This window comes from Pundamilia nyererei, unplaced genomic scaffold, assembly GCF_000239375.1.
Source record: "Pundamilia nyererei isolate P.nyererei 1_Seehausen unplaced genomic scaffold, PunNye1.0 scaffold00344, whole genome shotgun sequence".
NCBI classification, from domain to species: domain Eukaryota; kingdom Metazoa; phylum Chordata; class Actinopteri; order Cichliformes; family Cichlidae; genus Pundamilia; species Pundamilia nyererei.
In genome coordinates, this window is record NW_005187745.1 from 430992 (window position 1) to 452688 (window position 21697).

The 21697-nt window shown below is 40.5% G+C and overlaps 1 protein-coding gene across 3 annotated transcripts in view; it reads right to left on the bottom strand.

Annotated features, from left to right (window-relative positions):
- The window catches only part of LOC102195944 (ADAMTS-like protein 1), a 101630-nt gene that overhangs the window by 78765 nt on the left and 1168 nt on the right, over positions 1-21697 (bottom strand). The gene's annotated exons all lie outside the window — the stretch shown is intronic.

Below are 21697 nucleotides of genomic sequence, written 5' to 3' on the forward strand. Positions count from 1 at the left end.
CGTAACACTAGCTTTCTGCTAAGTTTACAGAACAGTGCAACAATCGGTCCAACTGTGTTGTGCATGTGCAGTGTCTTTAGAGATTTTTCACTTTTTATACACTGCATAGTGTGGTGAATTTAATTTCACCATTCCCACTACAACTGGATTCAATCAGCCAATGAGGAAAAAGTGAAAACAGAATTTACTGTAAATCTATAAAAAAATAAAAAACAGAAATATATCTTTTAAAAAAAACTATATCGGTACTCTTTAGGACCCTTTCAGAGCCATGACAGATTTAACTCTTCTCAGGTATGTCTGTAAAGTTTTTGCAAACCTAAATTTTGGAAATTTATCCCATTCTTCTTGGTAAATCCTTCATCATCAATGGGAAGCATTTGTTACCTGCCATATTCAAGTCTCTTCACAGAGATCAGATGAGGTCTGAGGCTGAGCTCTGGCTGGGTTACCCATGGACACTTGTCCTCATGTCACTCCAGTGTTGTCTCGGCTCTCTGGTCCACTGTTATGCTGAAATATAATTCGCTACCTCAGTCTCTGCTCTCTACAGCAGGTTTTCTTCAATGAGCTCTCACTGTCTCTACTGTTAAGAAACATCCCGACAGCATGATGCTGCCACCACCATGCTTCATTATGGGGATGTTATTATTGATGGTGTTTACCACCCACTGCACCAACCGCTCTTGGTTTAACTCATCAGCTCAGTGGCTTTTTTTGCTTCTGAAAGTCTTATAATACACTTTGGCAAACTCTAAGAGCGCTGGCTGCTCTACTATAAAGGTCTGATTGATAGTCCTGCTGAGATGGCTGTTCTTTTGGAAGGTTATTCCATGATTGAAGCACTTTTGGGGTGTTTATTGGGTTTCTGGTCATTTTCATGACCAACAGGCCATCCGCTTAGTCACTTTTTTCAACTAAGTGACCAACTCTAAGAAGAATCCTGATGGTTTTCAAGTATTTCCATTTCACTATTCATCGCGATTTGAGGACAGCACGTCCTCGCCCCCAACGCGTACCAACGCTTATTACGTCGGTATGTTTCAGTTTCTTTCAGTCACCCGACACGTTTTGATGTTACGCATTCGGAAAAAGGAGGAAACATGAGAACTGTTTGTATCATAAGGACGCGTAAGGTTACCTTTTGCGTTCCCATGGGACGCCTCGGGGCTGACAAATCGTTGGTATGTTACGCATCGGGAATGAGAACACTCTGTTGAGGAAAACTCACAGATTTCAAAATGTGTGCCGCTTTCACTTTTTTAAATTGTGGTCGTCTACAGAGAGCTACAGAGGGCTTATTTCTTGTATTAACACACAGTTTCAGTTCAGGAATTTGAAAAATATAGGTTTGTACTTTTTGGAAAGCATTTTCAGAATCCTCTGCTTGGTACAGGTGGACTCCAGTCACCTCAAGGAATTACAAAACAGTATGTCTACCAACACTTAAACATTTTACCTAAATGGCAATTCATATAAAAATTGCATTTAAATATCAATAAAGTATAAACATACAATTATCTAACAACATATCAAAAATAAGGAAAAGAGTCACATTTATAAAATGATGCACTGTGGCAGTGGTTGCACAGATGTGGTCATTTCAACAAAGGTTTGGGTTTATTAAAAAAGAGGGGGAAAGTCTTTTGCACATATTTATACACGTGATAAAATAAATGTAGGCATAGTGTGTTTGCTTTTGCTGAGATTAAGTCCTGCAGTTTTACTTGTACCTGTGTGCATCTGACACATTTGATACGTTTTGATCTGATACATTTTAATTTACTCAGGTTGTCTTGGTCTAATATTTAAATCTGTTTGATGATCTGAAACATTTAACAAATATGTGAAAATTGGAGAAATCAGGAAAGGGGAGGTACTTTTTTCAGGACACTGTATGTTGAAAAAGGAAAAAGAATACTAAAGAGAATCAGAAGATAATTTAGTAAATGTGTATTCTCTTATAAAAGTAAGGCCCACGACTATTAGGAGGAGAGGCAGGTCTCTAGAACAGACCAGTTGTACAAGGCCTATGGTGGGTAACGTCTAAATTCAGTCTGGCATTTAAAGCAACACAACAGTTATTGAGCACCCTAAACTCGATCTAAAAATCTGAGTTTTTATAACAGTCAGGTTTTTATGATGCTACAGTAACAGACTGAACACTGACAATAACTTGAATCTGTCTGACAGACTGTCTCAAACACCCCCACTTGACTCATCACTGACAGACAAAAATGCAGAAGAAAGCCAGTGATTTCTTTAAGGTCCTCTGATGACAATCATCGTGGGAGTTATTAAAATGATGTATTCCCAACTGGTCTAATGATGCAGTCAACTTTTATGTGACCAAACAAAGGCTGCTGTCCACAGAAGACTGACCAATCTACTCAAACTTCTAAAATCAGCAAAGATACTATACAAAGATGTCACTTTAGAAAATACGTCTCAAAAAGATGGCAAAAACAAGAGCGAGCGCGTTAACACTTTGGTAGTTGATGCCAGTAATGGAGGATAATTGCAGAGACTTGTGACAATGATACCATGTCAAGAAAAATTATTTAAATGTCCTTGTCATACTTGTGTAATTGCTGACAAGAGGGAGCGGTGTGATGAATGACGTCCCTGACATCTGGGCCGCGGCCAAAATGGCGTTTGAAGGAAGGGGAGCGCATGGTGGATGGGTGGGTGAGGGAGTGAGTTGGCACAGTGCATCCTCCACATTCCCTCTGTATTAAAGAGACAGATCGGAGGCGCCATTTGAACTCTTAAACATGCCACTGGAGATTTATCTGACATCATGTGTGAGCCCACTATGGGGCCCCTGTTTATCTAACTTTATGTTTCATTACGTCGTACTGTTCATGTAAGTTATGAAGTCTTTGTTTATATTAATATCCTATAGGGAGTTCCAGGTTTGCTATACTGTTTGTTTTGCAATCTTACAATTTTGTTATGTTTTCCTGCACGCATGTGTGAAAATTCCAGGAACGTGAGTTTCTTCATTGTACTTGAAGCATGGCAGGTCCCTCCCTTTTAGGCCCGGCAAAAGCATAAAGAGAGACACTGCACCGTGTGTTTGTTTATGCATTAGGGCTCCCTGTGGACCCTGCCTGAAAAGCACTCCATTATCTCAGAAAAATCATTTAGGTCCAAAGCAAAAGCACAGTCAAAAGAAGCTCCTCCCACTGTATACCATGGTCAGCTAATATATATAAAGCAGGTCACGCTGGTTCACCAGAAATGGAAAGATTCACTCATCAGGGTTTTACTGTACCAATCACGCCCCAAGCTATTGAAGAAATTCTTTCCCAAACAAACTATTGTCAGTTACGATAACACTTAACTTGTTCCAACAACGGCGCACTTGAAAGGACAGTCTTTAAAGACGTGGGGAGAACTGCTCAGCATTCCTGAAGGAAGTGCTGTTCCTCTGTGTGCACAGCTAAGCCTGTGTGTTCGACTGATTCTGAGTGCTCGGCCTTGAATGTAGAAATACATATGTGTGACTTAAAATGTGCTGCTACACAGAGGGGGGACACAGTGGGGACATTTTATAAAAATATGTGTGTTTTGTATTTGTCTTTGTAGCTGAAACCAGATTCTCGTGTTAATACGCGCTATCTGACATTTAGGAGAAAAAAGGATTGTTTGATTGTTTGGCTACGAGTCAAGGTCACAGCCATAAAGATCTGCAATGTCAGCTCACGTCTGCGGCATGAACTCTGCTTGTCAATCTGACGGCAACACGATAGTCTCCACTTTTCTTCTCCCGCTGCTTTTGTTCTCCTGGATGGAGGCAGGGAGCAGGCTTTTGCCTGTGCACTGTACTACTTGGCAGCACATTCAAAACGATGGTTTGCGTTACAAAACACAAACATATATGGAATAGTGAGTGTTTATTATTATATATTAGCTAATTACCCAATGAACATGTTGCGAAAAATTGAAATGAGATTCAGAATTTTTCAGATACGGAGTTGGGACTATGTCTGAGGAGGCAGAGAAATCGTTTCAGAGAGCCGGAGCAGCGTCTAGCTGAGTTTCTGAGGCAAAATAGTACTATTTTACTATTTATATATTCGGTACCGTGCACGTTTTGAGCCACAAGAGCACTTGTTACCAAATTCTACGGTCTGATTGGTCAGATTTCTTTATTAGGATCCAAAAAAATGTAAAAAGAAAAAATAGAGCTTGGTTCAAAAAAATAAATACCGCTTTATGTGAATGGTGTGAATAGTTGCACTGAGAATAGGTGAGTCCCAAACAATATTTTAATACACTAAATATTTGCACAGCTTTATTTTTCATATAATATACAGTATATTAGGACTTTTTAAATTTTTTACCTTTTTTGTTTTTTGCACAAAAAAAGGTTTTTCATTTTAAGCAGAAGTTAATTTCTTTGGTGGGCTAAAACACCAGCTGTTGACATTTAGCTATATAGCATCAACTATATAGCTATTTATGCTAACATCAGGTCTACAGGTTAAAAACACAGTCATCACAGCTGCTAAAAAGAGCTCCTTTTAGGGTGAAATGGATAGGCCCACACATGATACTGTGTTCAAAGACTGAAGTTAAAGTTATAGGTCCCGGGCATCACTTCACCGTTGCTTGAGAAGAAGCAGGATTTAGTTTTGTACAATCAAACATAACGGTTCTGGCTCGGCGGGGGAGTAGAAACACCCCCATACGGTCCAGTAAAGTTTTGCTTATTTCCAGTTGCTATGTTTAAATCATTGCTGTTTGGGATATCCTCATAAACTGTGAGTCCTTTAGGGAGTAGGTCAAACTGAAGCAACAAAGGCCACTTGAGGTAACATAACTGTGTGCTTAGATTTTCATATGGGATGGACTCTTCTGACATAAACGTTTTTTCTTTTTTTTGCCCTCCATCAGTGTCAGCTGACTGATGGTCGAGCGGCTCACATCCCTTCCCTGTTGACTTTGGTGGTGCTCCTTCAAAAGAAATGGATACCTACTGTCACGCCAGACGCTTGGGGAGAGAAATGAGGAAAAGGCTGAGAAATTAAACTGACAAGCAGGGGTATGTTCACATGAGAGAAATATAGCAAAAAAGTACCCACAGTAGCACATTTGTCAGCCTTGTTCGGCCTGGCAGTTCAGCTCGTGTGCACTGCGGAAGGCAGCTGAATATGCACTACTGAAATGAAAGAAGAAAAAAGAGGTTCAAGGCAAGGCAAATAATTGGATTTGGCTCAGCCAGAATGTAAGTGTGTGCTCAGCAATGCGGCTGTGTTTGCACAGCTGGAGCGTGTGCCCAGGGTCATCTCTGCAGGGAGTAGGGTTTGGCACTGCCGGGCACAGTTATACAGAACAAGTCCGCTGAAGAACATTGAACGCCTCTCCCAGTATTTCCCTTTTAGAAAAAGCATTAGCCAAACTCACAGAGGACAAAAACATCATTTTAGATAAGAAATTTTTATTTTGTCCCATTGCAAATATGGGGCAAAGCTACAGGTTCTTGTCAGATGGCACACATATGAGCAATTTTTCTCTTCCATCATATTATCCAGTGCTGCTGCCTTCCCCAAAGAGGGACTTTAGTTCCAGTCTAAATAGGACAGACTTGACAGGCTTGCTAGAGAAGGGTAGCAAGTTTCACCCTGCAAGATGTGGGATTTGTCTCTTAAAACCAGCTGGCTGTGGCTTCAGTTTGTGTAAGAAATGTTATTTTTTAGGTTATTTTTTCAAAGTGAGAAGAAAATCTCTGGTGGCACGAAACGCAAGAGCAGCCAAACGGTTGGAAGCCGCTTCTCGCCGAAATCTACACAGGCCGAGGCACTGAATCAAGGTTTAATGTCGGAAGAAACAGGTATGACATGAGTGCGCGATGCCTCGGCACACTGCGCACCCTTAATCGTGAGGGAAAATCCTATTTCTGAGAGATTCATCATGCTCAACTTACAGCGCTAACACACACGAAGACAGGAGGGTATCACATGAATCATTTAGTTTAGCCTGTGTTACCTACATTAACTCAGAAGTGGAAAATCCCAAGCTAATAAAGTACAATATAAATGTGCATCTGGGAGTTGGAGCTGCCAGATGGTTAAAAACTGGAAATCAGAGGGTCTATTGAGTTTTGGACAGTGCATAGTGGCAGAACAGATAAGAGGGCCTCTAAAATGGATGGAATAGTATTACAATCCGACCTAACAAGTCATCTACTTATGGAAATATAATACAATGCTCCTTATCAAAGATATTCAGGCCGCCTAAATGCCTCAGTTGCTTTTGTTATGGACAACCTAGGAGCTCTTTAAACACTGGAGAAATCTGAGACTCTACAACCCCATAGTGGCATCTTCGATATAAACTATGTGACCGTGAAAGGGAATCTTTTTTTCTCCTTACATTTAGAAAGTAGTCTTCAATAGAAGCACACCCATCTTAGAAATTCCTGACAGAACTGACTTGCTCTGGCATCTTGAGTTTCAATCTGATAGCTCCAAAATTGCTTCTGCAACCAAAACCTTCAAAATGTGGTCCAAGTCACCCTTCCATTGTTGTCGGTGCATGTAACAGAGATGGCTTCAGATTCTGCGGGTTTCACATTGGCTACAGATATCCAGGTGACACTGATAGATCCCGAGGGCATATCTCAAGTCAAGACTGGGAAGATGAAGCCAATAAAAGCCTCAAGCGTAGCTTTATGGTAATCTTGTGCCGCTACCAAACACGCCCGCATGCTCAGCGATGAGGGCATGAACTCTACAAAAACCTTCGCTGCTGCAAATCAGTGCACAGGCCAGCCTTTCTGTGCCTTTTGCTCTTGAGAAAAAAAGTTGGTTAGATTTAATCAAGGTGAAATCATGTAACATCTTAGTAACACTAAGAAAACAATATCCACATAAGTCGCATTTGGCACATTAAACAGTGATATTGGTACAGATGGCCTCCCAGACTGAACAATGGAAGTTTCAATAAGAGATCCCCCTGGAAATTGAACAGCCTGACCTTGACTGGGTTCTCTGTTTCTGTTTCCAAGGATTAAAAGACCAACTGGACCCTTGAGATTACCGTGATGCCCGTAAATGTGATGCCTGTAGCAGGTGGACAGGTAGTGAGCACTCTGTTAATCTTTAAGAGTTAGGTGGGCAGGAAGAAGGGAATTATGGGTCGTGGAAAGGACAGCAAAGTAAAGACATGTGCAGGGCTGGTGGAGTGTGTCGTGAGTGAAGGCAGCATTTTGAGATAGAATGATTATTAAGGAAAATGTGTTTCATTTCTTTTTTCCATTTCTGTTTCTGTGTTAATAACTTTGAGGCTGTTAGAGATGGCAGCTGCCATGAGATTTACATACACTGTAAAAACTGATCTTCAATCAGTGCTAATTCTCTCAGCAATAATACAACTCGTTTGTCAAAACAACATTTAGAAGAAAAATAAAAGAAAACTCAACTAATTACTGGAATGCATGTGAGAAATCATATTCGCATACTGTGGTAAAACAATAATCCCCTGCGGCCCAGCCCTTTTTTGGAAGTGAAATTAGGTGCTTGCATTGTTGCACCATAAGTAGGACCTCGCAGCTCTCTGCAAGTATCTCAGCTTAGCTAGTTTCATCTTCATATTGGCTAAATTCATCCAACTAACTAGAACTTCCATAGTACCTCATCCCATTCACTGATCATCAGAAGCACGAGTTAAGGGTTGTGGACCTTAAAATGACAGATGTGACCTTGGGCAAACTTCTGTGAAGTTGGGTTGTTGTGTATTAGTCCAATTACATTGTGATAAATACTCTCAAAGGAGTAGCAATTCTTGCTAATTTTACCTGGACAGACAGACAGCAGATGCCTCACCATGGTATAAGTTCATCGGTCCTTCAGCCAGAGGAGCTCAAAACTAAACAGGAAGCCTTACCTCACAGAACAGCTGAGACAAACCAAGACAACATGCCGAAAACAATGTTAGCATCCAAGAAAAAAAAGGTTTGGCCTCTTTGATAGCCAGATGAGAGCCGACTCCATCACTAGCTGTTTGCTTGGTGCCACTTGAGCTAATTGAAGTCAATGAACTGGACAAATAATACAGCAAGTCTGTGCACCACTTTTAGGGAATGGTTTTCTAGCTTTTGAACATTACTTAACATACAGGTATAAGTGTCAGTGCAACACATCTGTGCAGTGCATAGATGTACCTTGTGAATGGAGCTAATAAGCATTAGTTAAGAAAACAGAAAAATCAACCCTTTGATGCATTTAGGGTTACTTCTGACTCCAAGAAACAACAGGGGAACAGCGATAATAATAAATCTAAGACTTCCACTGGGCTATCACAGCCCACTGGGTGATTACATAGTGCCTGTGTCCATCTTTTATGTACAGTTTACAGGTTGAAGCCTAACTAAAACCCTACTCTGAAGACTGAGCTCATCTTTTGCCTCCGGGGAAACAAACACCCTCTGTATTCCTTTCCACTTCTATCATCAACAGAAAAATTAATGGGCCATTTATAGTGACAAAACTCTTTTAAAAGTCATATTTAGTGGTTACATTTTCTTGGCTGAAGACCTTAAATCTAATGGTAATAAGATGTTTTCCATCTAATGTGAAAAAAACCTTTAATAAACTGTAGAGTGAATTTGGCACCATAAGCTGTGATATTTTCAGGTTCTGGTTTCTGTATATTTAAACTGTTATCACTCAAAACCTGTTATTATCTCAGGAATGCCAATATAAAGCTACTCTTTGTTCACATTACTAGCCATGTTTAACACCATGTATAACTTTTTGTAACTATTTCTGTTTTTTCCACCCTGAAAGTGTAATAAAGAACGATAATAAACAATGAGCGGGACAGAAAACTGTTGCTCGATTTACTGAAGACAGAGGAAAAGATGGAAGCATAAAAGGTCTTGTACACAGCAGCACTATGACAACAGCTGGGTGTGCCTGATATTAATGAGACACAAGTGGTGGATCTGCCCTGATTCACTTGCGTCATCCAGATAACTGGGGCATGCAAGTTCACAGAGGGCCTGTGAGCCAAGCTGGCTTCTTCTGTATAATAAGAACTGTTGACTTGCACAGCTGGATCTAACAGTCTGACCAAAAGAGACTTTGACAAGTCAGGGACTGAATGGCAATCACAAACATGGGAGGTTTGCCGTCCTGTGCATGTGTGTATGTCATTAGTGGGTTCATTTGCACTGTCAAATCAGGGAACTAACTGGATAAGCCTCTGCAGCAACCTGGATTGGTGCAGAAAGAAAAATATCCACCCTTTACGACTTCTATATTTATATAATTGTCTCTCTCTCTGATAGAGGAAATTACGCTGCCATCAGTGACACTTTCAGTTTGCATGACACTGCAGAGGAACAAGGTGGGGTCTCTCCTGAGCACTTAAACAGGCTTATGACTTAAACGCATTCATACGCTGGTCATCCGTCTCCTCTTGCACACCAGTACTCAGAGTGTGACCTGTGAGGAGCAGGAAGCCTGGAAGCTAAAGTAGGTTAGAGCCAGGAAAAGGGAGAGGCTGTGGATCAACCCCTCCCACGTCCCCAAGACCCTGGAGCAGAGCTCAGCAGGAGTTAAGTGAGTCCGTCAGCAAGCACACACGGCCAAGCTGAGATGTCCCGCAGTGTGGAGGAAAGCTTTAATGATACAAGAAGTAAAGCAAAAGAAAATATTTCCAAGATGATGTAAATATGTCTTAAAAGATTTGCTTGCCTCGTTTAATAAACTAAACACAAACATAAATCCAATATGTCAAGGAAATTAAAAGATAAATTAAAAGACGGACACGCATCTTTGCACTCGTATGTATATATATTCTTTTTTACGCCAGAGCAACTCAAAAGCAAGATAATGGCATGTTGGAGCAAGACTCACCTAAGGTTGCATTACAGACACACATGGTTGCACAGATAAAAGTTAAAAGCGACAGGCGAGACAGTTTTGGCACACGCTGTTAAACACGAACCTGCATCCTCGGCAGCGGCACGAGGCACAGTTTCTGCCCGGACACACCTGCACGCAACAGCAGCTACAGTTGGTGCTGCATGCAAAAAGTGATTTCACACCTTTGCTATACATGCTTTGATTTACAAGCAGTTCTACAAATTAATCTTTTAGGCTCAGTTAAACAGCTTTACTGTAGTATACTGCAACCCTTGAGTAGCTGTCTTTAAATATCAAAGAGGTCTGTAAACCTAAATGTTTTGTTAGCTTTGCCCAATTCCACATCTGTTGTATAAATTAGCGGTCTGCAAGCTCAGTCTGGTTTATAAGGAAAATATTTTCCTGCAAAAATATCCAACATAAAATAGATTAAGCCACTGCAATTGCAACCACATACTGTAATATTAAAATTGGTCGAGCAGGCATCATTAAATATGAAGGCAGAGAGTGGCATTTTTGTAAGCTTTCGGCAATAAATTCCAAACTTGTTAAGCAAAAAGCCTCTTTGCCAGTTCCATTCAGGTGTTAATATAATGGAATAAGACAAAATGCCGAGCTGATTGATTGTCCAACTGCTGCACAGTTGGCTCCTGATTAACATGTTGTGTGCTATGGGGAAAACAGGCTCTCCCTATTTTGGAGATTTATTCCAGCTACATTATCCAATTTTTCACCGTGGAAGTTTTAAGTCGAGGCCCATTTGTCTTGAGTGCTCAAGTCAAACGCTAAAAACGCTGAGAAACGTCAATCTCACAGGCAAGCCGTTTAGAGTACATAATCACCGAGTAACACACGCTATCATTTGTGCTCTTTATATAAAGACGACTTAATTCTGGTTTGAAGACTTCAAGATTGCAGCATTTGGATTGCAAGCAGAAGGCTGCAATCAGTCTGTTGTGATGCTTATATTTAATCGATGTGCAGTTAAAATATGTGCTAAACCTTGTTTATCCATTACTGCACAGGGTTCAAAGTGCAAGGATTTACACAACCAACAAGGCACTAAAATAAAACATCAGCAAAGTCATTGCCCTAGTTTGCAAATTGAAAAAATTATCTTCATCAAAAATGAATGTTTTAAATGTTTCTTTCTCCGTGCTCCACCTCTCCACTGTGTCTCATTAAATTCAGCTTTTGTATAATCTTGCTGACAGACAGACTATAAACAAACTGACAGACAGACAAATGGCCTGGCTCTTGTCTTGGCAGAGGAACAATGCATGTTTGCATTAATGCAGTTTCATTGTAGTGATAAATGATGTTGATTTTATTGGGAGGCAGACACAGAAACTTATTGAATTTGTCATTGGGACTAGCTGTAGCTACAGTTATTCCCCAAACATGCATCTACAAACAAAATAACAGTAATTTTATATACTTTGGACGAGAGATGCCACGTGCAGCATGACATTGCTGCATCTGCAGTTTTTTACTGACTAAAGGAGAATTATTTGTATTGGTTTGGCTGCACTGTAAAAAAAATTATATTATATTATTAAAATGCAACGTCAACCACTAAAAAAAATGGATCAAAAGTCTGGAAAAGCAGTACTTGTTCATAAGAATGATTCTACTGTTCTCAGACCAAAAAGCCCTGAAGCAGGGACGTTTTTTCATTATTCTTTTTTTTTTTTTATTCTTCGCTTTTCCCAACAAGTCCTGTGATATGCCCACTACAGGGCAGCGGTAATAATTATAATACTTTTACATTTACTAAAGTTATCTGTAACGTCATATATGACATCTGAGATAAACTGTGGAAAATGCAGTACTGAGATTTTTCCACGTCATCAAAATGTTTTTCAAGTGAAAATGAGCCGGTAAATTATTTCTTTACATCACTAAGTTGTCCTGATGTTGTTTAAGAGATTAGGATGTGCTTTTTCTTTAAGCAAGTGAAAGTTCATGCACATTTAAAACATGTTGATAAGCCTTTCTTTAATTACAGCTGCTTGCAGATAGAGTCACAATAAAAATGTACCGGAAATGTTTGGGGATTGTAAACTTAACTCTCAAGTAAAACTTCTAATTACACCATGAATCGCTCTGACCTAAGTAATCCTATCTAAAAAAACTGCCGTTCTGTGTTTATCAAACATTCATACTGTGCATATTTGGCACAGACTTGGTTTCCTCTGATCATGTAATGATTTGCCCGTAACGATTACTTTCTCATGATGATAGAACAGTTTGTACCTGTTGTGCAAAGAGCTGTAGTCGCATTCCTGCTGCGCCCTCCTGCCAATCATCATCAGTTTCATCAGTTTGGTTCAGCTGATGACTAAGACGAAACACATGAGTGGATCTTGCTCGCTCTTTACAAGCAAAGCCAGCCCTTTTTTTTAAAGTTAAAACAACAAGCCATCTCTTTGTCAGTCAGCCTTCAGAAAGCCTCTCCCTAATTCCATCTTCCATTAACGAAATAAGTCAACATTAACGCTCACTACGGGCATAATGCCCCATTATTCAACATTTTAATGGCATGATTTCCTGGTGTTTTATCAAAATCCATTAAGCTCATGCAGTGTGCACCTGGACTAAATATTGGATGAAATACTGAGTCTGACACATGAACAGAAAGACGTATCCCTGCAGTCATTTAAAACAGCAGCTGTTTTATCAAAAGAATCGTGGCTTTTTCTTGGGGTTAGTGAGAAGAATAGCTGATTTTACTGAGCTCCTACTTGAAGTAAAACTTTTTGACCTACAATAAGATAATTTACATGTAAAACAAGTAAAATAATGGATCCTTATTATGGTCTTTAGCCATAAAACCAAGTCAGGGTAGGATAGAGAAAATATTGCAAGGGCAAGCAAGGCAGAAGTGCTTGCCCAGTGAATACTGGAATAGACCCCAATTAAAATTTACCAAAAAGCAATTTCTCTACTTACAGCTCCAATGATGTTCTGGCTCTAAAAAAGATGTCTTATTGGATGCTACACCTGGCTCCGTCCCTAAAAGCTAGCTTGAAACTTTTTCAGTGCAAAAAGGAGAGGACGTCCCAGCAGTTCACTAAGATGCAGGAGACGCTCACCACTCATGCTTTTTTGAGTCAGTAAACAAATAAAATTCCAGCTAATTACTAGTCCGAGTCAGTTGGTCAAATGTTTTAGTTGATAGGCTAACCAAACAAATATTAACCTCCTAGGACTTGGTGTCCACATATGTTGACATCTCATTTTGGGTTATTTAGACCGAAATACTCAATTCTGCTCTACAAGGGCCTGATATCCACTTACGAGGACATTATACTGCTACCGTTCTATCGAAATTTAAATGAATATCCTCATATGTGGCTCTTATTTTTCTTAGGAACAAAAATTAGGTAAAAAAAAAAATCTGGGAATTTGTTTTTACATTCATCAGGACCCAATCAGCCCAAATATCAAAGAGAAATTAAAAATGCATGCCGTGGAAGAGTTCAGGTCTTAGGAGGTTAATGGGGTATTCCCTGCATAGGGTTTTTGTAAAACAAGCCCCAGTGAACAGAAGAGAATTGAACTAAAACAGCTAAACTCATGGTGTTTTGTCCCTTCCAGTTACAGAACGTTATTTTGTTCCAATCAAAACCATAAAACCCTAATTCAGAAATATCTCAAACTGAAGCTACAGTATATCTATTGTCAGCCAAATTAAGTATGTAGATGTTTCTTGGAGTGGCTGCATTAGAAGTCTGAGAAATTTGACTACAGCAGCTCAACAACCAACATGGCATACCATATAAAAACAGTAGGTTCTTTATTTCTTTTTTTCACCAACTTTCATGTTTAAAGCTTGAGCGTTTAACTGAAATCATGCACACTTAACAGATTTTAGTATGCATGTGCTATAATAATCCCCTTTTTTTACAGCTTCAGTGGCTCCAGCATCTGTCAGTAGCTGCAGCTAGGAGGCTGCAGCCTCCTCTCACATCAAAAAAATTAGAAAAAAGTAAAGCATGATTGGAATATATTGCTCACAAAAAGGTGTTTGGTGTAGTTCTTATGTTGAAACTTTTGGTATTTTCAGAGATCATAAGAAATGGGCTGGTGCATTGCAGTCTTCTCCAAAATTAGATTACATGATCTAATCGTTTAATAATTTTAAATAGTTACAATTATTTAATATGGGTAAATATTAGTCATTTATATCAATTTAAATTAATTTAACCTAATAAGGCTCGGAGCCACAGAGTGCACTCCATGGTCTGTGGCAAATTTCATTAATGTAGAGATAAAGCTGCCTCCCACTCCCACCACGCCATGACCAATCGATTAGTTTAAGAGTAGGTACGATTTCAGTCGACAGCTGTTATTTAAACTGTGATCTGACATTTCTTCAATGTGTTTTTTCCCCAAATACTGTAGAGTTTTACATCTTCAGGCCTCTAACTGTTGTAATTATTACATTTAATAACCGGTGAAATTTGCTGTCAGCTGTCCTTCTTTTAAGAGACAGTTTATCTTTTCATTTCAGCAAATACTTTAATGGCTCATGTTTTTGAAACGTTGATGTCATTTATCAGATTTCTTCCAGACTTACAGCTCCAGAGTGTGTTGAGACACCTTGTCAATAACTCTCAGCAGCACAATCAACATGAAGAAAGACATACCGGTTTCACCTGAACTTTCCTATCAGGTACTTTACAAACTTCCTGCCTGTGCCTCCGATTGTCCATCGATCCATCTGTCTCATATCTGCATTCAGCTTAAAATATCTGAACTCACAGATTCCTTCGCATTGAGCTGAGACCAGTATTTCTCATATCATCTACGTGGCTTCACAGGCCACCTGGTCACCACAATCCCAACTATTCCAGCTATGAAGCAATTCATGTTGAGATGAGAGAAGAAGCTGTGCCGATAACGCAAAAGACTTAGAGTTATGCCCTGCCGAGGTGAAGGAGGAGTGGGGAGAATGAAGGCTGAATGACATGTTCAATGTCAAATGTGCACTTTTCCAGGTCATGGTTGCCAAATGCTTTTCAAGCTGCATACCTGTCATCAGGGAGGCAGGGGGAGTGCTGAGAGGATGACAGATGCAAACAAGACAGGGGTATGTGAGACTGCATTTTTGCCCAAGGTACAAGTTGCCCCACTGAGATCCCAGCATGGATGATGTCACCACACAGAGGTATGCTGGGACAAAAATCCCCAGTAACATGTCAAATGTAACACTGGGAGGAAACAAACGTCATCTGAAATCTGGTGGCTGGTGAACTCAAAGTTCGTAGTAATGAGTTCATTCTTTGGTTAACGCTTTAGCCTGATATCCAACAGTATGACTTAAACTCAATATTGCATGTTTATAACAAATATGAAAAATGCTCCGCCTAAACTGTTCTTAAACTCCTGAGCTTGACAGACACTTCAACCATTCAGACTCTTAGCAACAGCGTGTAAACACACTCACGATGGACACATGCGCCAAGACCACACAGATTTCCCAGGTGGGAGGTTCTCAGAGGGCAGACCTAGGCCTCTTTATAGGGGCTATAAGCCACAGTCACAACATCTGCGATGTGTGACTGTTCACCCCAGCATGATTTGTGTGTGTTTCTGTGTGCATGTGTGCGAGTGTGAGCGCATTTTGTAGAGGGCACTGTGGCATAGGTAATCCCTGCAGAAGCCTGGGAACGAGGAATTTGGATGGACTTTTGGCTCCAATGGTCACAAAAGTCACAAGACTGCACACACCGACACCTTAAAACCTTTGGGTAAAATGTGCTTTTTTCAAATGTAAGGTTTCCTTTTTAACTTATATTTATACATAAACATTACGTTTATTTTTTTTACCAGCTTAAGCTAGTAATATATAAGCTTTTAGCCTTAAAAGTCACATTTTACTCAGTTTTTATCCAAAAGTTTATCCAAAAACCATCAAAATCCTTGATCCTTGACTGAGAACCTTCACAGACACATCAAAATCCTTCTGTGTGTTTTTCAGTTCATATATAACAAGGAAAAAAGAAACTCTAGAAGCAATGCACTAAAAGCTAGAAGCTAACATGGAATAGCATGGTGCCATAAATGCTATAAAAATTGAGGAATATTAAGTTGTAATGAATGACTTTTATTGTATATGTGTCTCATTTTTAGCTGAACGTATGACACAAATGCATGCGCATCTACACAAAGACCCACAAGCGCACTATGGATGATTACATGCTCATCAATCTGCTTCTGTGGACGTATGCATTGTAATCCTAATAGCACATCATTTGTAATGGGGTCTCTAGTGTTTAGTCGTAGCCGCCCAGCGTTTACTCAAAGCACATGTGGCCAGGGGGGGAAACAGATGTGAGAACCCCAGGAAGCATCATTAGCTTCACAAACATTCACCGTAGCCAGCCGTGGAGACCCTGTCAGACAGCAGCGCTGCAGACCTTAAGTCCATCATGTTTCCACTGGATTTAGCTGTCCACTCATTCTTTTCCCCTTACTGCTAACATTTCTCACACTCGTATGCAGTCTCCCTTTTCCCTCCTCCCAAAAGTGAGCGAGTTAAGCTAAGATAACTGGTTTACTCTTTGTTTTTCAGGCTAGTCAGCCACTCGGTAGATCAGGAGTTGCTGCATCTTAGATCTTTAATATTTATGTTTTCCTTTCCCACTTTTATGCTGGTAGCTTTGTTATACATCATTGCTGTTTGGCCTTTTGCTCTCCGTGCATGCTTCATGCAACTCTTCCTGTCTCACTCCATCAATAACACACTTTTCCCCCCCCATTTCGTCAGCTATCTGCATGTCTGTGTGTATGTCCCTTTCTCTACTTGCTATCGATTAAATCTACATCAGTATCACTCCATTAATATTAAACTTCTATGTATCTTCTAGCATGCCAGTCACCTTCCACCTCGATTTGTTATTTGCATTTTTTGTTAGACCCTGCTTTCCTTGACAATTCTGTTTTTTTTTCTGGTGATCTGGTGTAGGCTTTGGCTTTGACCTGTATGGCAATGTGTTTTTCCCCCCTTTGCCGTTGTACTTACTAAAATTTCTATTGTTTTTCTCATCCTCCCGTTCTTGACCTTTTTGCCTCTGTAACCCTCCCCCCTTTCTAATTCCTATCTCTCTCCTGACAGTCCTCCCCACCACTGCTTCAACTCTCAAACCCATGCTCACACCTCCTACCTGTGCCTCCCTTCTAATTAGGCATCATGAGAGGGATTCGAGTGCTGCTTCTCCCCTCTCGTTAGCACCACTCCCCGGCACTCCTGCTGCAATCCCACCCCGGGGCTGTGTCTGAGGTCAAGGCCGGGGCAAAGCAGAACAGACGGGGCTCGATGCATGTGCTCGAGGTAAGGCTGAGCCGAGCTGCTCGGCTGCAAGCTTCTGCTTCGGCTTTTGTGATCAGCTGCATGTGAAAAATGTGCAGGCCAGATGATGAACGGATGGTCTCGGCTGCTGCAAATGAAGTTTACGCTGGCGTCCAGGAACACACAACAGGATAAAACAACAACGCTCAATCACGCTGATGGAGGGGACGTGGGTTTACTACAGATGGAGCCGAAGATGTTTCATCAGAGGAAGAGAATGCCAGAGGCTCGGCTTTCAAGCTTGGCAATGACAAATAAACCTCATGATGAAGGAACAAATACATTCACAAGGGGCTCCAGAGGAAACAGAAGGGGATAGAGGGCAGCCACCTGCAAAATCACCATAAGGCTCAACTATCCCAAATGGGCGTGGGAGCCACAGAGGATATAACTGCTGAAGTGGACAAAGAAGGTCCATCTGCTGTAATGTTGCCATCTACTGGCAGCTTTTTATCAAAGCATGACAGCGCCATGACTTTAAATCAGAGTTCTGCACTGTGCAGGATTTTTAGAAGCAGATGAAACCACAAGATCTCATTATGCTTTTTCATAATGTAGTCTGAACAACATATCCTGTTGTATGCACTTTGGCACAGCAGCGTGCAACACAATTCCAGAGAGTTATGCCATTTGCTGGCACAGCCCACTTTGGGCACTCAGTCACAGCTTGTTATTAGAGCTCAGCATCAAGCAATCAAAAGGTAAACAACACAATCAAGTGCTGCAAGATTTTGGAGGGAAAACAGCAAAAAAGCCATATTTTCCTTTCTCCATCTTTTCTTTTATCAACTCCTGATGTGAAAGCAGTAGTTTGCCATTCTTGAAAATCTGCCAATTCACATTCTTGCGCAGAGTTGGAGAAGATTCACAGAAGTTCTGTACTGTAAATGCAAAACAAAGAACGGGAGCGGTTAGCTTAGTTTGGATTTTTACACTTTCATTTTTATACAGCTAAATAAATAAGATAAGACTATTACTGAGTGAGCTTTAAAGGATTTTGATGGCAGAATTTATTAGCCCTGGACAAAATATGACTAGCTGTTTCCTGGCTTGCAATCTTTAAACTAAGCTAAGCTAATTTCCTGCTAACCTGAAAGTTTAATTATTAGCAATATAGCTAGATTTCTCGGCAAGAAAGCAAATTAGAGATTTCTTAAGCTGACCTGAATGCATCAAAGCTTTGACCAATTCCATGTTAATTCTTTCTAAATTAATACTGAAATTAGTATTTTTTTTTAATGGTAGGCACTCCCACAGATACTTTAAACAGAGCATGAATGCCCCAGTCGAAATATTCCGTTCTCCACGAAACTTTGAGGTCTCTATTATGCTTTTTCGGACAACCTTAGACAGTTTCCATGAATTTCCAGATATTCCTCTGAATAGAAATTAAAGTCAGATTTTGTTTACTTTCCACTCATGACGTGGATTGCAAGGAACAATAAAAGTTGTCTTTGATAAAATTCCTCTCAGAACCTAATTTCGGATTTTTACTCGTGCCAGTGATGTCACACATTGGTTTTCATTTTGAAGCCTCGTCTTGAGTATTCTGATTCTGATTCATTTTTTTGTAGCCAGATCCCAAGTCAGATGTTTATATGACACCTACACAGTAGGCACTTGTCAATAGCAGCATCCTGAACTATACCCCACTGAATCATGTTGTAAAAAAATATGACTAGATCCTAAAATTGAAACCATAAACTAACAGCATTGTCATTTTCTCATAGACTGACTTCCCGCCCCTGCTATTTGTATACTACCTTGTCAGATCTGCAGACTCTGTCCCTTGTTTATATACAGTCTATGTCCATGCCAAGTTTTTAAAATCTCTGATTGTGAGCTTTTTCAAAAACTTTTCTTACTCCTAGATTATTCCTGTTCAGTACAAAATAACCTGCCATTTTCAGAAAGAGGCAAAAGAAAAATTTCATGTTGGAGATATAAGCTTTACTAAAGCTTAGTTATCCAAATACTGTTGAAAAGGAGCTTTCTTAGGGATTCAACAGCCAGTAGGAGCTGCCATCTCCTTTTCTGTTCTGCAGAACTTTTCCTTCATTGGCCCACTGAGAAAACTCTGAAGCTACTTCCTTTTGGCCTGGCTTTATAGGGATGCAAGTCTGTTCTCTGGATTTCCAGAACTGGAAGAGCTGCATGCTGGCACACCTGAGTAGGACACACAGGAAACACTGCTACCATGCCAGGAACACTAATAGCGCTGCATGAAAAGTGAAACATTTTGTGGGTATCTTGGCAATTTATACAAACATGAGTACCAGTGAATTTTGCCCTTGGACTGTAAGAAACTGTGTGCTCACACACGCGCGCGCACACACACACACACGCACACCCACACACACTAAACAATCCTCAGTCCCACTCCACAGATTAAGCCCAGATGGGAACAATGAGATGAGTATGAGGGCTTTTGCAGTGTAACTGAAAACACTTGGTCTTGTTAACGCACTCCAAAAACTTGCTCTATCCATCCATCACTGGCCAGATGTTCTCTGAAGCTTTTTCCTTTACTCCTTAAGAGGGCCCAATCCCTCTCGAAATTAATTCACTTCCCATTCCACTTGCGTCCACAACAAAGGTATTCATGAAAGCTAATTGCATAGTTTGGGGTCTTTATGATCAAGCGATCGAGCTGAGGAGCGTATTTCAGAGAACAAGCGATGTTGTTGTTGACGGACGCTCACTTGGGACCGTTTGCACGTCGTGACCCCACTTAATCCTGCCATTAGGCCCCAAAGCTTCCCAATCCTGAGGACTTCAACGCACTCTGCTCCCTGCATTAGGACTCTGAGAGGGACCATTTCCTTGAGTAAACATCAAAATCGGTTGCTTTTGTGGCTAATTTCCTTCTGAATTCCAGCTTAGCAATTAGAGGAAAGGCATGTGGTGAAGTGAGTGTGGCAGCCCCAACACTCTGAAGTCTGATTTATATCCATCAATTCTTACAAGCCATACTCCACATAAAGTTCAATAGAGCTGTCACAGTAACAGGCTCTTTGTGTTTCTGTGTTTTATTTGCATCTTTATTTAGAAAAAAAAATCACTTCATTTTGTGTTTGAAGAAAGCAGATTTTTTTAAAGTGCTGCTAATATTCCCTGTGAATGGGAGAGTGATCCCAGCAACATCTATAACTTAGATAGATAGATAGATAGATAGATAGATAGATAGATAGATAGATAGATAGATAGATAGATAGATAGATAGATAGATAGATAGATAGATAGATAGATAAAACAGAACTGAGAATCCACAGATCTGTGTCAGCGTGTGCCCTGTGTTTCAAAAGTGACTACTAAGGAGTTCAAAGCGGAAAGACAAAGAGCCAAAATGAACAAAAATGAAAGCGTACGAGAAGGATTTGCTCTGCTCCATATCCCTGCCAGGTTACAGGCACTAACATTCAGAGATGCCAGGGTGTCTTTTAAGGGCACAGCCTCATGCACGCACCGTCGTTTAATTCCCCATCCAGGAAAAGTGTTTCTGGAAGGTTCCACTTTTCTGCACAAATCAGGGGAAATGAGTGAAAGCAACAAGACCCTCCAAGAAATGCTCGAGGTATGTCATTATGTCACCCACAAAGGAAGGTCTATTCCATTTAGGGTTGGAGCCACAGGCCATTTGGCCCACACACACACAAATTGCACCCGCACAACTTTCAGCAGCCAAGCACACAAACACGGTCTCATTCCTTTGCCAAATTGTAATGCAGAAACTTTGACCCACGAGCACACATGAAAAGAAAATGCCACTGCAAAACAGGGACCCTTGGAGGAGGCACTTGTTGACCTCTGGCCCCGCAAAGCAAGGCACTGCGTCACTGTGCGGTGTGTGTTAACAGTGTAGGATAAAAAGGGGATGTTTTTTTCTTTTCTAGTTTCATTATTTTAATATGGCACTATTAGTTAATCAGAATCATATAACCAGCTTTGCATTAAACATGTATTGAAGTGTCCGGTACAGACTTGCTCGGGCCTAGAGCAGATGGAAAGATTTGTCATCTGCTGACCACTTGAGCAAAATAATCTCTTGATTCATTTTTCAGTCTGGTTTTGTGATGGAGACACAAAATAATCAAACCACAAACACTTGCAACACAGAAGTCAGTGTGAGCATCATCCAAGACATTTTTTGGGCGTTACCATCGGCAGGTCATCGAGCTGAAAGCAATCAGTTGTAAGTAACATTCATTACAGAGTCATTCCTGTTTGACGTATGAGTTTGTGCTGATTCCAACATATTTGAATCAGTTAATATTTAACAGGGATAATTTATCAGAGGATAAACCCTCTGTAGCCTCACAGTTAGGTCTGCAGACCTGCAAAGTCCCGAGCTCTCCTTCGTTGCCTGAAAGTCACTGATTACAATGTGGACATACTCAGCAGGACTGTGTAGCAGCCAGGGTGCCTAAATCCCAAATCACCTTGAAGTGCTATTAGCACCTGT